Genomic DNA, 19,569 nt, shown 5'->3' on the forward strand with positions numbered 1-19,569 from the left:
AGGGACTATTTAGAGATTTGTGCATGGTTAAGGAAAACCATCTCAGGATGATCAAGGCTAGCAGATCCTGGGTTAGCAGAAGCAGGGATGTGGGGGAGGCATGTGGTCGCTACGGCTCAAGGTGCGAAGGTAGGGGGCGCCTGGGTGGCTCTGCGGGTTAAGCCGCTGCCTTCGGCTCAGGTCATGGTCTCAGGGTTCTGGGATCGAGTCCCGCATCGGGCTCTCTGCTCAGCAGGGAGCCTGCTTCCCTCTCTCTCTCTCTGCCTGCCTCTCCCATCTACTTGTGATTTCTCTCTCTCAAATAAATAAATAAAATCTTTAAAAAAAAAAAAAAAGGTGCAAAGGTAGGGAACAGTTACTGAAACTAGAGAGGGTTTTAGGCAAGTGCTGCCACTAGTGGCTGTCGCTGGAAAATAAAGAGCATCCTTTACACTCTTCTGCCTTCTGTTCTGTTCTACCTCCATGTTGCCAAATCCAGCCCAAAGCGAGAGGAAGGGCATCCCTAAAGCATAACATTCAGCCTGCTGGGCAAGAGCTGGGGGGGAATGTTGAAGATTAGAGGTAGAGGAACAAAATGAAGAATATCCAGCATAGTATTCTTCTAGAACTTTTTTATTTGCCCACAAAGTTTGTAGATTCTTATTCTTTTCCCTTTTATATATAGGAGGTATTGTATTGTTGTTATATATAACATAATATATATAATTATATAATACTATTATATTATACACATTGTTCTGAACATGCTTTCTCCCTCACTCACTATATCTTAGAGACATTTTCCAATTGCTTCAAAAATAATTCCCCATTTATCTTTGCAGCTGCATAGTATTCTATTATGCAGTCATATTATCATAATGGTCCCTGGTGTTTGATGTTTGTGTCCAGTGTTTTGCTGTCACAATAATACAATGAATAACTCTGTATACACATGTCATTTTAAAGGTATGTACTTACAGGCGCAGGATAAATGCCCAGAAATGGGATTGCTAGATGAAAGGGATTGCCCTTAGTAATCTCGATAGTGACAAGCAGCTCTCCCTGAGCTTGTGTCCATTTAAACTCTCACCAACAGAGGAAAAAATAGTATCTCAGGATAGTTTTAATTTGTAGTTCTTTCAGTATGAGTGAGGTTACACAGCTCTTCATTAATTTACAGTCATTTGTAATTTATTTTCTGTGAATAGTTTGTTCGTATTCTTTGACCTTTTTTTAACCTGTGTGGTTTTTTTTTTTTAATATTTATTTATTTGACAGAGAGATCACAAGTAGGCAGAGAGGCAGGCAGAGTGAGAGAGGGGAAGCAGGCTCCCTGCTGAGCAGAGAGCCCGATGCGGGGCTCGATCCCAGGACTCTGGGATCATGACCTGAGCTGAAGGCAGAGGCTTTTTTTTTTTTTTAATTTTATTTATTTATTTGAGAGAGAGACAGTGAGAGAGAGCATGAGCGAGGAGAAGGTCAGAGGGAGAAGCAGACTCCCCATGGAGCTGGGAGCCCGATGCAGGACTCGATCCCGGGACTCTGGGATCATGACCTGAGCCGAAGGCAGTCGTCCAACCAACTGAGCCACCCAGGCGTCCCAAGGCAGAGGCTTTAATCCACTGAGCCACTCAGGCGCCCCTGTGTGTTGGTTTTTGTTTTTTTTTTTCTAGGAGCTCTTTAAATATTAGGTAGATTAACTCTGTTCTGTGATGTTAATTGTAAACATTTCTTTGAGTGTAAAATATCATTTTTTTCTAGTATGGTTGATGCTGTTTATTTATTTATTTATTTACTTATGATTTTATTTATTTATTTGACAGAGAGAAAGAGTATAAGCTGGGGGGAGCAGCAGGCAGAGGGAGAGGGAGAAGCCCGCTCCCAGCTGAATAAGGAGCCTGACGCGGGGCTCCATCCCAGGACCATTGGGATCATGACCTGAGCTGAAGGCAGAGGCTTAAAGGACTGAGCCACCCAGGGGCCCCTAGTGTTATTTATTTTTTACTTTACTTATAATCTCCTTTCACTACCGTCCCACACACATGCAGAAGCTTTTCTTTGTTTTCATTTTTTTTTTAATGTAGTGAAATTTACCAATTAGCCAATTTTTTAAATGACTACTAAACATAGTAAGGTTTTCATCACTTCAAAGTTATAAAAAAGTTCCCATGTGTTCTCTTTTTAGAACTTCATATTTTACATTTAAATCTTGACTCGCTTGGAATTTTCTTAGAGTAAGGTAAAAGATACGGTTCCAACTTAATTTTCAGATTCAATCTCTCCTGCCTCCTCCACACTTGAAGGCCTTTGAACTCCTGTCTGATCATCAGTGGGGTGAGGGTGTGGTTTCAGCTTTAGCCAGAAGTATTTTTTTTTTTTTTAAGATTTTATTTATTTATTTGACAGACCGAGATCACAAGTAGGCAGAGAGGCAGGCAGAGAGAGAGGAAGGGAAGTAGGCTCCCTGCTGAGCCTGACCCGGGGCTCGATCCCAGGACCCTGGGATCACGACCTGAGCTGAAGGCAGAGGCTTTAACCCACTGAGCCACCCAGGCAACCCTAGCCAGAAGTATTTCTCAGGTGGTCAAGTTCAATCCTCTTAGATTAAGGCTGGCTTTTTTGTTTTATTTTGGTTTTGTTCTTGTTTTTTAAAAAGATTTGATTTGATTCTTAAATTTTTAATTAATTTATTTTTAAAATATTTTATTTATTTATTTGTTGGGGTGGAGATACAAGCAGGGGGAGCCAGAGGCAGAGTGAGAAGCTGGCTCCCCACTGAGCAAGGAACCTGATGCGGAACTTGATCTCAGGACTCTGGGATCATCACCTGAACTGAAGGCAGACGCTTAACTGACTGAGCTACCCAGGTGTTCCTAAAAGATTTTATTTTATCTTTATTATTTATTTATTTTTCAAAGATTTTATTTATTTATTTGACAGAAAGAGATGCTGGGAGAGAGGGAACACAGATGGGGGAGTGGAAGAGGGAGACGCAAAGGTCTGATGTGGATCTTAATTCCAGGAGCCCGAGATCATGACCTGAGCCGAAGGCAGACACCCAATGACTGAGCCACCCAGGCGTTCCTAAAAGATTTTATTTTTAAGAAATCTCTGTACCCAACACTGGGCTCAAATTTACAATCCCCAGATTAAGAGTCTCAGGATCTACCCACTGAGCTGGCCAGGTACCTGCTGACCCTTCTTTTGGACCTGACACCTCATCCCTTAACTTTATGGAGAATTTTTTCCTGACTCAGCTTGTGATTTTTTGTTTGTTTGTTTGTTTGTTTGTTTTATTTTGTTTTGACCAGAGGCATGAACAACTATGATGCTTAGGGAGCACCACGAGCTTCCTGAGCTCTCCTTAGCTTGCAAGCAGCTTTAGATACCCTCACTGGTCATGTTGCCTTTCTGGGATTTATAGTTGAGACTGGATAGAGAGAAAGTCGTAGTGGGGTTTGGGGGTGTGGCGGTGGCCCTAACTGCCTTAGAAGAGGGTTCATAGTTTTGGATGACCTCTCGGTTTGTCTCTGGCTTTCCGTGACGGATGGGAATGTGGAGTAGAGGAAGCCGGTCTGACACTCACCTGCTTCCGGCTCATACCCCTGTGCACAGAGCAGGGGTTTGCCGCTGGCCCCTGTGTTGATTGATCTGTGACCATTTGCTGCCGGTTGTTAAATATGTTTAATATCCACCCCTTACACCCCACCCCATCTCCAGCAGAGGCTTTGTTCTGCTTCTCTTGGCTCTGGAATTTAGTTTCAGAGGTCATAATTTGAACCAGCCAGGGATGGTTTCTCAATCACGTGATATTTACTGATAATTAGGATCTGCCCTACCTGATGACGGATATTTTTGTTTTGACATCCTGTTGGGACTTTCTATCTTTTTGTAATTGTGTCTTCGTGGACATTTTAAAGGTGAACCACAGGGATGATTCAGTCAAGGGTTCTTAAACGCCTACTTAACCAGGAAGAACTTAGAAGCCGGTTTTAGAACCAACCCTGGTTCTAAACCCTGGAAATTGCAACCATTTTTTGGTTTGACTTGACTAGAAGTTGGTGTGCTAATAACACGCACTGCTTACCCACATTATAAATGGCATAACAATTTAATTGATTTTTATGTTTTTGAGTTCAGAATCGATGGCCATAGGAGAACAAAATACTGGAAAGTGTTATCTGCCTGAGCTTGTGATCTCCTAAAGCTGTGGGTGTAACTGGGGGGCGGGGCGGGGAGTGGTCAGGATCCCTGGCCCAGAGACCTCCTCTTACAGCTCCCAGTCTGGCCCTCCTGGTCTGCGGCTACTTGAGAAAATGGGATAGATGTTTGACAAGGAACAAAGGAAGACTTGTCTGCTTAACCTACTTACTGATGTTAACCCAACGTCATCTGATAGGGTCCCTCCCCTTTACTCTCGGTGTTTCAGCCATACCAGCCTTTGCTGTCCCTCAAACACGTTAAACTCATTCCCACTTTGGGAACTTTGTATTAATGACTCCTGTGCCAGGATGCTGTGCTCTAGCTCTTTGCCTCTCCCTACCCCCTTCATCTTCAGGCTTCAGCTTAGAGAGGTCTTCCCTCACTACCTTATCTAGATGTCCTTCCCCACAAACCCTACATTCATCATGCCGTGTTCTTTCTTTTTCTAGCAATCTTCAAAATCTGTAATTCGCTCATTTACTGACCCTGTCTTTGACTATAGTCTCTCACTTACTCTAGGCTCCACGAGGGCAGGGAGTCCGGTTCCCCACGGTACCCCAGGTCCCTGGTGTGGTGTCTGGCACTGGTGGGCGCTCAGCAAATGTGAAAGAAAGTGAATGGGTGAACTCCCCAGCAAAGACATACTGTGACCCTTTTGGAAACTGAATGGTAGCAATTATGAGGAAGAAAGGGCATACGGTTCATGTTTCAATTTAAAACATCTTTAAACAGATTACTTTGGTAATACCAGTGTATGTGACAGGAGGCAGTTTATCTCAGGCCAGTGGGGGAAATGGAGTCTCATTAATCATGTGGAGAAGAGGAACTCAGTGTGAGATTTCCCATATTCCTCTCACCTCACCAGGGATCTCTTTTATATGCTGTATTATTGTTTTGCTTTTCATGATTTTTATTTTTTTGAGAGAGAGGGAATCGGAAGGGAGAGCCAAGAAAAAATCTTAAGCAGGCTCCACACCCAGCCTGGAGCCCAAGTCAGGTCTTGATCTCACCACCAGGAGACCACGACCTGAGCTGAAATCAAGAGTCAGAGGCTTAACCGAATTAACTGTCCAGGCACCCCACATTTCATGATTTTTGAAATAAACTTTAGTGAATTGCTAATGTTTTCTTGCCTTAAAAAGAAAAAAGTGAGGGGCCCCTGGCTTGGTAGAACATGCGACTCTCGATTTTGGGATTGTGAGTTTGAGCTCCACGTTGAGTATAGAGATTACTGAAAAAAATAAAATCCTAAAAAAAAAAAAAAAAATTAAAAAGAGAATCCAATATATTCACTAATTTGTAGCTAGAAATAGAAGGTTCTGGGGCTCGCAGGCACTGTTGACAGAAGTACTAGTAAAACAATTCCAAGAATCTTAAAATTGAAGAGTTTCTGAACTGGATGCATTCTTAGAGAGCATTTGGTTTAACTCTGCTTTGTTGGGAGACTAAATCGTAGAGTGGAAAGAGACCCTGGTGCACAGATTGCTCCTCAGGATCCTGTGTGACCATCGGCAGATAATTTAATCTAATGGATCACTTTATTTAAATTTTTTTTTTCTGTTTTTTCATTTGTTTGTTTTTTTTTTTTTTTGTTTTGGTAAACTCTACACCTAATATGGGGCTTCAATTCATGACCCCAAGATCGAGAATCACATGCTGTCCCCAGCTGAGCTAGCCTTGTGCCCCTAATAGATCCCTTTGGATCATTTTATTTTATTTTATTTTATTTATTTATTTATTTATTTTTTAGATTTTATTTATTTGACAGACAGAGATCACAAGCAGACAGAGAGGCAGGCAGAGAAAGAGGAGGAAGCAGGCTCCCTGAGAAGCAGAGAGACCAATGCGGGGCTCGATCCCAGAACCCTGGGATCATGACCTGAGCTGAAGGCAGAGGCCCTAACCCACTGAGCCACCCAGACGCCCCAAGGATCATTTTATTTTTTAAGAATTTATTTATTTGCGGGGCGCCTGGGTGGCTCAGTGAGTTAAAGCCTCTGCCTTCGGCTCAGGTCATGATCCCAGGGTCTTGGGATCGATCTCCGCAACAAGCCCCGCATCGAGCCCCACATGGAACCCTGCACTAGAAATGTTAGCAGGAGCCAGGTGGGCTAAGGACCAAAGCTGTTAGGGACTCAGCCCCTGACGAGCATAAACTCAGGCCGGGTGGGTGTTGTCATTCAGGACTGAGGGGTCCAGCATGCGTGGTCTTTTAACCCACTGAGCCACCCAGGCGCCCAGCATGCGTGGTCTTTAATGCCCTGGTTTTTTTGTTTGTTTGTTTGTTTTCTATGAAAGGCTGAAAACCTGGGTTTTTATTTAAAAATTTTCAGTAGGGGCGCCTGGGTGGTTCAGTGGTTAAGCCTCTGCCTCTGCCTTCAGCTCTCTTTCTGTGTCAGATAAGTAAATAAAATCTTTTTTTTTTTTTTTAAGATTTTATTTATTTATTTGACAGAGAGAGATCACAAGCAGGCAGAGAGGCAGGCAGAGAGGAAGCAGGCTCCCTGCTGAGCAGAGAGCCCGATGCGGGACTCGATTCCAGGACCCTGAGATCATGACCTGAGCCGAAGGCAGCGGCTTAACCCACTGAGCCACCCAGGCGCCCTTTTTTTTTTTTTTAAGATTTTATTTACTGGGGCACCTAGGTGGCTCCGTGGGTTGGGGCCTCTGCCTTCTGCTCAGGTCAGGATCCCAGAGTCCTGGGATCAAGCCCCGAGCATCAGGCTCTCTGCTCAGTGGGAAGCCTGCTTCCTCCTCTCTCTCTGCCTGCCTCTCAGCCTACTTGTGATCTCTCTCTGTCAAATAAATAAATAAAATCTTAAAAAAAAAAAATAATTAAGTTAAAGTTTTCAGTAAGTGTAGCACTCTGAAGTTCAAACAAAATATGTATCTAGCAGCATCTGGGTGGCTCATTGGGTTAAAGCCTCTGCCTTCGGATCAGGTCATGATCCCAGGGTCCTGGGATTGAACCCCATGTAGGGCTCCCTGCTCAGTGGGGAGTCTGGTTCTCCCTCTGCAACTCCCCCTGCTTGGGCTCTCTCTCACCCACACACACACTCTCTCTCTCTCAAATAAATAAAATCTTAAAAAAAACCCCATAAACAAAAACCCAAAGAATAAAATATATCTCTAAGCTTGATTCAGCCAGTATTTTACATATCTTTGGATTAGAAAGTATTGGGCTTTTCTGCTGGGCTTAAAAGCCGTTGCTGGCCACTGCTTAGTGTGGGGAGGAGAGGGCATGGGGACTGGGGGAGGAAGGGGAGACGGGCCAATTTGGTCCATTTATTCTGTGATGATTGCCGCAAGCAAATCTTTTAATTGATTAAGTCAGGTGGTCAACAATCACCTTTGGAGAATTTTCTAGGTGTTAGTAACCGAGCTAACATGACTGTGTTAAGTCATGACTATGGGCTTCCATTTTCTTCAGAGAGGACTGCTCTTTTCTTGGGCTGCTGTGTTTTGGACTGTGGTTTCTCTCTTACTACTCTGTGTCCCCCTCCCTCCAGTGTCTTTAGTCTGATGATCTGTGTTCCCTTTTCTTTTGTCTTGGGAGCTGTTAGAAATCGGTTATTTAAAAAATACTCCTTTCTTCGATTACAACAGAATTTCAGACAGGATGGTAAATAGGTACATGCTCTCATTCCATCATTTTGGGAAAAAAATGTAAAAAAATAAAATGAACTGCAATATACACAGAGTGGTTTAACACATGAAATGCTTCTAGTACCCTTGATGTTGCTGCGTACACCCCAGAAGCTCCCAGAAGGAGCCATTGTTCTGAGTTCGTGTTCTGTCATCTGCATGGGCCCCATTCTATGTCTGCATATCCCTAAACTCTACACACATGCACATACACACACGTGTGCGCTTTTAGTTTATGTATATGTGTGTATAGTATGGGTATAATATATATATTATCATAAATGTATTATGTATTACATTATTATTTACTATAAATATAACATATTCTCATTGTGCTTGGTTTTATACTATGTAGAAATGGCACGATATTATACACATCTTTTTTTTTTTTTAAGATTTTATTTATTTATTTGACAGAGAGAAATCACAAGTAGATGGAGAGGCAGGCAGAGAGAGAGAGAGAGGGAAGCAGGCTCCCTGCCGAGCAGAGAGCCCGATGCGGGACTCGATCCCAGGACCCTGAGATCATGACCTGAGCCGAAGGCAGCGGCTTAACCCACTGAGCCACCCAGGCGCCCCTATACACTTCTTTCTGTAACTTACTGTTTTTCCTGTTTTCATTCCTTTTCACTGCTTTTGGAGTATTCCATTTTATGAGAATGTCACAATTCATTGCTTCAAATTTTTATCAATCTAGTGAACTTCTGTAACCTAACTAATGACATTTTTTGCCTTACATTCTATATTCTATATACTATAGTGTAGTATATTCTATATAATATAGCTATAACAGCTTTTATTTTTGTTTGTGTTTGCCCATATATTCTTGTATCTAGTTTCAATTTTATTACTATCGGTTTTTCTGTGTCCTTATTTATTTCTTTACTTATTTATTTTTTAAGATTTTATTTGAGAGTAAGAAAGAGAGAGAGTCAGGCAGCGAGAAAGAGCAGGAGTGGGGAGGAGAGGGAGAAGCAGGCTGCCTGCTCAGCAAGGAGCCCAGTGCAGGGTTTGATCCCAGGACCCTGAGACCATGACTTGAGTAAAGGCAGAGCCACCCAGGTGCCCCTCTCTCTGTTCTTATGTCTTGGGTTTTTCTCTTCCATAAAGGATAGGATTCGATTTTTAAGTTTCCCAGTCTGACAATCTCAGTTTTTGTTTTGTTTTAAAATTTTTTAGGTAGGTTCCACACCCAGCTTGGAAGCAAGGAGCCCAGTGCAGGGCTTGAGCTCACTCACGATCCTGAGATCAAGACCTGAGCTAAGATCAAGGTCGGATATTTAACCGACTGAGTCACCCAAGCACGCTAATCTTGGTTTTTTAACAGGTAAATTGGATTCATTTATTCTTTTTGTGACTCCTGATATATTCAAATTTATTTTTAACTTCCCCTTTGTTTTCTCATCCTGATTTTTCTATATTCTGTCTTTTTTCATTATTGCTTTCTTCTGAATTTATTTATTTATTTATTTATAACCCCCTCCCCCCGGCCCCCCCCCCGCCTTTTCTTGGAGAGAGAGAGAGAGCAAGAGAGTGTGTGCAGGGAGTGGGGCAGAGGAAGAGGGAGAGAGAGAGAATCTTAAGCAGGCTCCACACCCAGCAAGAAGCCCAATTTGGAGCTTGATCTCATGACCTGAGCCAAAATCAAGAGTCAGATCTTAACCAACCGAGCCACCCAGATGCCCCACTTCTGAATTTATTTTTAATAAATATCTTTACTTTTTAAAAAAATAGTTTAAAATTCTTTTTAACTAAAGCTTACTTTCTTTTGCTTTGCAATTTACATACTCATTTCTTTTTCTTTTCTTTTTTAAAAAATATTTTATTCTTAAGTAATCTCCACATTCAGTGTGGGGCTTGAACTCACAATCCTCAGATCAAGAATTGCATCTTCTACCAACTGAGCCAGCCAGGCGCCCCTCATTTCTTTTTCTTTAATGAATAGACTTAATTATTTTTTTCAGATAGCCAGGTATGCAGAGAAACTTTTGGTATATCTTACTACTCAAAATATTGTTCATGAGCCAGTAGCATCAGGAATCACTTGAGAACTTGTTAGAAATGCAGAATCTCAGGCCCTACCCCCGACCTACTGATTCAGAATCTGCATTTGAACAAGATCTCCAGTTGAATCATTTGTCCATTAAGTGAGAGAAGCAATGGTTTAATGAATACCTGTCTCCTATATTTAACATATATTAATATTTTGCCATAATTCCTTTATATATTTTCTTACATATTTAAAAGTAATTGCAGGAAGCATGACATTTATACTTTGAATAATTTCATAGAGAGCTCTTAAAATAAGGACATTTCTACATATTCATAAAATCATCATCATTTTTTAAAAGATCTTTAAAAAATTTATATATTTATTTTAGAGAGTGAGAGAGAGCACGCATGTAAGCGTGGAGAGGAGCGAAGAGAGAGGGACAAGCAGACTCTGTGTTGAGCCTGGAGCCTGGTGCAGGGCTCAGTCTCAGGACCCAGAGATCATGATCTGAGCCAAAACCAAGACTTGGATGCTTAACTGAGCCACCCCGGTGCCCCAAACCATTATCATACTTAACAACATTAACTGTTAATTACTAATATCACTTAGTACCTAGTTAGTATTCTTTCTGGTTAGGGCTGTTGAGTTACTCTTTTTTTTTTTTTTTAAAAGATTTTATTTACTTATTTGACAGACAGAGATCACAAGTAGGCAGAGAGGCAGGCAGAAAGAGAGAGAGGAGGAAGCAGGCTCCCTGCTGAGCAGAGAGCTCGATGTGGGGCTCCATCCCAGGACCCTGGGATCATGACCTGAGCCGAAGGCAGAGGCTTTAACCCACTGAGCCACCCAGGCGCCCCTCACATACTATTTTTATCAGGGTTTCCATTCTATCTTTTTTTGTTTTTCCTTCAAATTAGACTACATTATTACTGACTTATATGTCAGCCTCTATATGTTTATATATATATGTTATATATGTTTGTGCGTGTATATATGTGTGTATATTTATATATAGAGAGAGTAATCCCTCTACCCACCATGGGGTTCGAACTCAGGATGCCAAGATCAAGAGTTGCTCTTATTTGTTTATATTTACCGGCACGTTCGCTGATTCTTTATCCCCTCCCCCCATTAACTTCTGTCTCCTGTGATTATTTTCCATCTTTAAGAATGTCTTTTAGCGTTTCCCTAGTGAGGGAGTCTTTTGGTGGTAAGCAATCTCAGTTTTACTAAGGAGGAAGAGTTTGACTGAGTATGTGGCTGTGGTTGAGTGTTGTTTTCCTTGGTCCCCCCAGACTACTCCAAAGTGCTGGTGTCCCACTTCACACTGTGACTTCCTTCTATAGGGTCTCTTTTGTGTGTCCTGTGCTGCTTTCTCTGTTGTGATTATTTTTGTTATAACTCCTTTATTTTGTGAAGGACACTCTAAGTGGCATCTTCAATAAGGGGCACGTGAGACAAATTTTTGGAGCCCTTGCATGTCTATAAATGTTTTTGCCTTCACACACGATTTGTAACTTGATAAGGAATTTGACAGCCATGGTTCCTCGTTTAAGTAATCGTCCTAACGTCTTTCAGGATTGCCGTTGAGAATTCAGTGTCCCTTGGAGTCCCCATCCTTTTGATTTTCCTCTCTGAAACTGAGGAATTAAATCCTTAATTTACTTTGTTCCTCCAAAATTTTGTTACAGTATGCTGGGGGTCCTTTTCACTTATTTACATCAGGTGAACCCTTTCAACTTGAAAACTATGTTTTTCTGTTCTGGATTTTTTTTTTTTTATATCAATTCTTTCATAGTTTTATTCCTTTTGTTTTATCTGTTCACTTTTTCTGGAACTGCTATGAGTTACTTAATAGGTATCTTTGATTTTTTTTTCTCTCAGTCTATTATCTTTTTCTTCCTTATTTTCTTTATCTTTTATAGTTCTACAGTTTATAGTTCTTGTAGTTCTATAGTTTACTTCATCTTGTAGTCCAATCCTTCTGTTGAATTTTTAAGAACTCTGATTTTTCAAGAACTTTTAAAATTTTTGATTTCTTTTTCAAGGCACCCCTTTAGTTTTTATGGGTGAAACATATTTTCTTATCTTGCTGAAGATAATGATAATATCTAAAAAGTATATTATCCCAGGGGCGCCTGGGTGGATCAGTCCTTAAGCATCTGCCTTCAGCTCAGGTCATGATCCCAGGCTCTCGGGATCGAGCCCCCATCAGGCTCCCTTGCTCAGCAAGAAGCCTGCTTCTCACTCTCCCTCTGCCTGCTTCTCTCCTTGCTTGTGGTCTCTCTCTCTGTCAAATAAATAAATAAAATATTAAAAGAAAAATATATTATTCTGCTTTGTACATTATACCTGTTTTCTCTGGATTCCTTTCCTGTTATCTTTGTTTCGGGCTTCTATTTTTCCTACTTGAAGCTTTCAACATACGTCTGTCGACCCTTGATTCATAACAAATAGCACGTTCTATGAAAGGAGTTTGAGAGGAAGTTAAAGGATAAAAAAGATTTTCTTGGCTATTGTTTTGAACTAAGCACTTAATTTTTGATTGTCATCCTTTCAACTTTACATATTATTATTGTTTTTCAATAACCTTGACTTGTTTATAATATGACTATGTTTTCTACAGGTGAATGTAAATTTAGGCATAAGCTTAGAGGAGATTTAAAAAAAAATAAAACATTTAAAAATGTTTTTAAAAAGATTTTATTTATTTATTTGACAGAGACACAGCGAGAGAGGGAACACAAGCAGGGGCAGAGAGGGAGAGGGAGAAGCAGGCTTCCCCGCTGAGCAGGGAGCCAGATGTGAGGCTCAATCCCAGAACCCTGGGATCAAGACCTGAGCTGAAGGCAGATGCTTAGAGACTGAGCCACCCAGGCGCCCCCATGAGATTTTTTAAAAAAGATTTTCTATCTCCCCATGAGATTTTTTAAAAAAGATTTTCTATCTTAAGTCATCTCTACACCCACTGTGGGGCTTGAACTCATAACTCTGAGATTAAGAGTTTTGTGTTCCATCAACTGAGCCAGCCAGGTGTCCCCGTTGTAGATTTTTAATAGTATCGACTACAAGCAAGTATTTCTTTGTCTTAAGTTTTGAGGGCTGACACTTTGCCCATTCATACTTATTAGAGCACAAGACTGTGAATTCGGAGGACTGGGTTCTACTTCCTGATTTTTACTGTGATATCATCAGTGAATCTGAAATTCAGCTCCCTTGTGCGTAAATGAAATCCATTTTCCTCACTGCGCCATTAATGGGGATCAAATGTGATAAACCAATTGTCTTCACTCCCAAGCCATCAGTCTAAATGTCCTTCAAACCGTCCGTCGCACAGAGACCTGTAAGCATGACACTTGCTCCCCAAGATGTTATTCTTTCAGAAAAGATTACTTTTTGGCTGAGGTTGGCCAACAGCTGGCACATTTTAATTTGTTACGATTTTCTTGTTTGCTCTTGTTTCCTAACCTGGTCTGTTTTCCATGTGTTGGAATATGAATGAGAATCCCGAGGACATATTCTACTCTATTCAGTCCCCGATTCGTCTTTTATAAACAAACGCGGTTGTGTAAAGTTGATGTCTGAAAAGTGACTTGAGTCCAGTAATCATCTTGGGCGAGTCAGACAGGTGGCAACTGAAAGCACAAAGGAATAATCCGTAAGTGACTAAGGCAAAAAGTAATCCCCTTCAGAACCAGGTCAAGCAGTTTATTTAGGGCTAGGATAGTGACTCAGCTCTCGAGGCTTGTACTTCCAGGCTGAGGGACTTGCGAGGTGTTTTGAAGAGTGTGTGCTTGCGTAGCTTGGTGGGAGGAGCTATTCATCCTTCTGGAAGAGTCACTTTGCGTCTCTCTCGCTGTCTCTCTGTGTCTCTCCCTGGCTCTGGCTCTCACCCTCTTTAACTCCCTTTTGTTCTTTCTCTCAAGAAGGGAAACATAAGTGGGGAAGTTTAATTTCAGTCCCAAGAGGATCACAGAGGACATCAGAGAGTAGCTAGTGATTGATTAGCTGTAAGAAAAAAAAAATATATGCATAGTTTTCTTCAAAAACAACCCATAGTCACCCCAAGCCATGACACAAACAGATAGGAGACGAGTAATCAAGCCCAGGTTTCTAAGATAATGATCCAGGGAAGACGTAGTACAGAGATAAAGAAGAATAGGCCTGTATTTATTGAGCCTGTGTGCTATGTGGAAAGCTGTGGCAATAAATGGCAAAAATAATACATGATTCAAAGTCCTTTGGCTAAATAGAGCCAGGTAAAAATAAATGAGTAACATCGGCAAAGCAGATTGTGTTTCTGTGCATGAGGAGACGTTGTTATAAACCATAAGTCCATTCACTTCAGACATATGTTAGGCATACAACAGGGACAAAGAAATTGTTCTAGAAATTGGAAGAAGCTATAAAATAAATAAGACATTGTTAAGGAAATAAAGGGATTTCCCATTTTATATGTATTTCACTTGTTCAGATTATGTGGTTCTTCTATTGCGCTGTTATGTTCTCATCTGTGTTATTCCTGCTGAGGCTGTGGGATAAAACTCCTTGCTCTCTTTACCTGCCCTAACGAAAGCTGGGGAAGAGAGACCAGCTATTAGTTAACAAGCCAGACCCCGAGGGCTCTCAAACCTCAGATCCATACAGTGTAAGCCGTATCACAGGGTTGGATCTTGCTCTGTTTTGTTTGTTTGTTTGGTTTTTTTTTCGGTTGTTGTTTGACTGTTTTCCTCCTGAGTCTTAAGTAAGGTCTCCTTGTGATGTTCTGATCTTGTTTTACCTGTACTTCTGACCATCCAAAGAAGGGTCTTAGGTGCTTGTGAACGGTGGTTCTCAAAGTTGGTCTCTGGACCAGCAGCATTAGCCTTGACCTGGGAACTCATTAGTAATGCACTTTCTTAGATCCTACCCCGACATCCTAGATCTGGAAGTCGGGGATGGGGGAGGGGGCGCCCTAGGGATGTGTCCCCTCTACCAGGGCATCCTGAAGCTGGCTCACTGTTGAGTGCCACTGCTCGCTCAGAACTGAAGGAGAACAGCGCCCTCTGGAGCTCAATCCAGGTGAAGCAGGAGAGCAATGTTCTTAGGAGAACATCGCTCAGAGAGGTAAGAGTGAATCTCCCAGACAAAGGAGAATTGAGCAAAGCGGTAGAGTGTTATTAAGCACGGAAACAGAAAAAGCTCTCAGGAGTGAGAGGGGACCTGACCAGGTTGCCAGTATGGGCCCTTCACCTGTGGCCTTGTATTAGGACTTTACCAGGACCCTTGTCAGTGGCCTAGGAACAGACTTGATGCTTTTTTTTTTCTTAAAGCATCTATCTATCTATCTATCTTTAAATATTTTATTCATTTATTTGACAGAGAGAGAGATTACAAGTAGGCAGAGAGGCAGGCAAAGAAGGGGGCAGGGAGCCTGATGCTGAACTTCATCCCAGGACCCTGAGATCGTGACCTGAGCCGAAGACAGAGGCTTAACCCACTGAGCCACCCAGGCGCCCCCAGACTTGATGCTTATACATTGTGTGAGGTTTTGTTTCTGTGATATCTTTGATCTATTATATATATGTTGCTAGGTCTGGTTAATCTTTTTTTTTTTTTTTTTTTTTAAAGATTTTATTTATTTATCAGAGAGCGAGAGGGAGAGAGCGAGCACAGGCAGACAGAATGGCAGGCAGAGGCAGAGGGAGAAGCAGGCTCCCTGCCGAGCAAGGAGCCCGACCTGGGACTCGATCCCAGGACGCTGGGATCATGACCTGAGCTGAAGGCAGCTGCTTAACAACTGAGCCACCCAGGCGTCCCGAGGTCTGGTTAATCTTTATAGTGAACTTTTCTTTTTTCTTTTTTTTTTTAAATATAGTGAACTTTTCCTTTGGGGTCTGGTTCCTTTTTGTAAGGTTACTATTATTTTCTGTTTCCCACAGAGCCTGGGTGGGACCCCTGTGCTTTCCCTACCTGAAGTCCCATCCTCTTCCTATTCACAGCGGGGAAGGGGTAGGAAGTCAGGGTTTCCAAGCCCATTTGTCTCTTCCCACATGAAGATACTTCTACCACAGTCAGTTTGGGAGGCTCTGGATTGATGTCATTAAGTGATATTGCTGTTCTTTCATAATAGTCCAGGCTCTCAAGATGGATGCATATGGGTATACTTGAAAATCAGTTATTTACTCTTCTATTTTTTTTTTTTTTTTTCCAGTTCTGGTGTTTATATCACTCCCTTACCAAAAAGCTTCAGTGCTTTTCCTTTTTTTTTTTTTTTTTAAGATTTTATTTATTTATTTATTTGACAGACAGAGATCACAAGCAGGCAGAGGCAGGCAGAGAAAGAGAGGGAAGCAGGCTTCCCACTGGGCAGAGAGCCCGATGTGGGGCCCGATCCCAGGATCCTGGGATCATGACCCTAGCCGAAGGCAGAGGCTTTAACCCACTGAGCCACCCAGGCACCATTCAGTATTCTCCTTAACCAGTCCTCTGGGCCTGATCTGCTGTGCCTCTGCCTGGGGACCTATTCTACTCTCAGCTTTGTCCTCTCTTCTTCTTCACCTGGAAAGGTCTTGCTTCCTTTCTTCTGCACTCTAGTATCTCTTGCTACAGCTGCGAGGTGTCAGTTTGCAGCCTAGTCCCCTTTCTAGACTGAGCTCCTTGAGGGCAGGGAAGGCTTGCTAATACTTTTTATTCCCAGCGTTTAGCACAGGGGCTGCTTAACAGCAGGTGATTGTAAAATCGTTTCCAAATGAATAAACGGATGAGTGTAATTCGGGGTCTGGTTGGTAGAGCTAGTTGCTGTTCCTCGAACTTCCCACTTGTCCGTTCTCCAGACAGTCCCTTTCAATGTGACATGCCCTCCTGTGTCCACCTGTAACCTCTCTAAATTCCTCCTGTCCCTTAAGGTTCACTCATTGCAGCTGTTGGATAAACATGTGGGAGCCAACGGTTGTGAATGGATATGCACTCGGTCAGGTGCAGCCGTCAGCTGCCAGGTGTCCTGAGTCACACTGTTCTCAGGGCAAAGTGCATACATGATAAAATAGCACCAGTGGTAACAATAACATTAATCTATAATATTAATGGGTTATATTGATTGAGTTCTTATCATGTGCTAAGCCTAGTACTAAGCCTTTTGCATATATTATTTAATTCTTAAATTAGCCCATGAGGAAAGTGTTGGTATCTATAAAATAATGTAGGCTTTAGAGGGGTTAAATAATTTGCCCATAGTCATGGAGCTAGAAATGTCAAAGCTAAGATTAAAATCTAGATCTGGTCAACTTCAAAGTCAGTGCTTTACACTTGAAGCTAAATAGAACATTGACAAAATATATAGGTATTAGAGACCCTGCTAATGTAGAATTGTGAATCTGACCAGACCAGCAAAAAGCCCGAACTCCTATGCCATTCAATGAACGAACTGATATTTATCGAGCACTTAATATGGGGCAGGTATTGTTCTAGGAGGGAGAGGGTGTAGCAGGTGAATAAGACAGAAAAGATCCCTGCTCTCGGGGAAGTTACTTTCCAATAGGAGAACCTCTTGGAAGAGATAACATTTGAGCAGGCTGTGGATAACCCGGAAAAGCCATGGGAAGAGTCTATTTCAGGTAAAGGAAGGAAGGGAAAAAGGCCCTGAGGCTAGGAAAACTGGTGGAGGGACAAGCACCCACAAAGCAGTAAGTGGAATTGACCTTGGATCAAGTTTTGGGGGCACAGGTTCTGTAGGAGTGGGAGCCAAACCCCGACTATGGTGGCCCCGAAGTTGAAGGTAACCACAGGAGACTGGGTTCTGCATGCCGCCAGGCATTTCCCTACTTTGTTCCCTTTTCAGAGTAATTTTGCAAGAACAAAGCCTCATTGTCACTGAGGCTCTCTGCACAATGGCAGGATCCTGTTCCCACAGTCTGTAGGGTTAACATTAAGAGTTAAAGTGAGGCCCCAGTGAGAGTGACTCCTTTGGTTAAGGACATACAATTGAAAAACAATGAAGAAGCCAACTCAAAGTCAGTCTTCTTTCTCTTGTCACTGTGCTCTAACAGTTGTGTACAAGGTCATTGCTAAAATACATGTTTTATGGGGGCCGACCATTCCCACAGCAGTCCTCCTGACATCTTACCATTCTGGTTCCAAATCCATTTCACGATGCCCTTTTTGCTCCTTCGTCTTCGGCCTCCATCTTGATGTCTTCCGCGTGTTCTCTCCTGAGTCGGGCTTCCCTCTCAGTGACTGTTGCCTTTTTATGGGTGCTGTGAGGATCTCCCTGTCTTGTTTGGGGGCTCACAGCTCTTCTCTCCACAAAAAGACTTCCCTACACCATGCCGCTCACCTACTTTTGTCTGAAGTGATTCCTCCTTCAGAGCATCCCTAAGAAAGAAGGCCTCCGGGATGTGCGGAGCCCTTCGGCTCTGGTGACCCCAGCACTGGCTGTGAGTGGCCATGGCCAGTCACTGTGACATACTGCCCGAGATACCTGCGTCCTTACACCTTTGTGGAGCAGGTCCACTTCTGGGGAAAGATCTACGGAGCATCTCCCATAGGCCAGGTGCTGTCTGTAGACACTGGGGGAAGGGCTGTCAGCCAGACAGGGCTCTTGCTCCTGGAGAGAAATGTTCATAAGTGAGTAAATGAGCAAAGTAAGTCAGATGATGATAAGTACCATGAGGAAAAGAAAAGAGGGCGTGGTAGCAAGGTTGGGGGGCAGCACCACTCAGACTAAGCAGGTGGTGTGGGGACAGGGGGCGCAGAAGCTCCCAGCAGGTATTCGTCAGACAACGGACCAAGCAGTTTTGAAACATCTGGAGGGAGAGCATTACAAGCAGGGGAAAACATAAGGGCACAGTTGCAGAGCTATGAATAAACATGGTGTTTAATGAATAGAAAGAAGCCAATGTACATAGAGCAGGGGGAGGGGAAAGGAAGTGTAGGGGTGAGGTCTGAAGGCGAAGGCTGCGCTAAGGAGTTTAGATTTGTTCTAAAGACGGGTGAGTGACCCGGTATTACATACATACAAGTCATATTCCTCACTTCATTTAATCCTCTCAAGAGATAGTGAGGTAACTCGTGCTTAAAAACAGAGAAAAGAAGATACTGAAAAGTTTAGCTTGGATCCAAAAGCATGGCTGGGGCATTGTTTCTTTGTGCACATTCTAGATACATGACAGAGGAATTGGGGGATGGCACGTCCTAGAGGGATGTATTTCTTTCTTCCTTTAAAAATTTTTTTTGATTCCAGTATAGTTAACACACAGTGTTACATTAGCTTCAGGTGTACCATGTAATGACTCACTAGTTCTGCACCTTCCTCAGTGCTCATGCTAAGCGCCCTCCTCACTCCCCAACACCTGTTCCGCCCCTTCCCCCTCCCCCACTGGCAACCATCAGTTCGTTCTCTAAGAGTCTGTTTTGTTGTTTGTCTCTTCTTATCAGTTTGTTTTGTTTCTTAAATTCCACATATGAATGAAATCACACTGTATTTGTCTGAACTCTTGACTCACTGCACTTGGCATTACACCCTCTGGATCTGTCCATGTTGTTGCAAATGGCTAGATCCCATTCTTTATTACTGCTGAGTCATATTCTGTGTGTGTGTGTGTGTGTGTATGTGTGTGTGTGTCTCACATCTTTTATATCTGTTCATCCATCCATGGACACTCAGGCTGCTTCCATCATTTGGCTGTTGTAAATAATGCTACAATAAACACAGGTCTGCATGTATCTTTTTGAATTAGTGTTTTCATATTCTTTGGTAAATACCCAGTGGT

The 19,569-nt window shown here is 42.5% G+C and overlaps 1 long non-coding RNA gene across 1 annotated transcript in view; it reads left to right on the forward strand.

Moving 5' to 3' along the window:
• Window positions 1-9,015: 9,015 nt before the first annotated feature.
• The window catches only part of LOC106003477, a 36,465-nt gene continuing 25,911 nt past the window's right edge, over window positions 9,016-19,569 (forward strand). The window contains exon 1 of the long non-coding RNA XR_006601977.1: window positions 9,016-9,154. This is a non-coding gene — a long non-coding RNA (uncharacterized LOC106003477). The remainder of the gene's footprint in view (window positions 9,155-19,569) is intronic.

The sequence above is a fragment of the Mustela putorius genome, unplaced genomic scaffold (assembly GCF_011764305.1).
Source record: "Mustela putorius furo isolate JIRA1106 unplaced genomic scaffold, ASM1176430v1.1 tig00003854_pilon_pilon_pilon, whole genome shotgun sequence".
Lineage (NCBI taxonomy): Eukaryota > Metazoa > Chordata > Mammalia > Carnivora > Mustelidae > Mustela > Mustela putorius.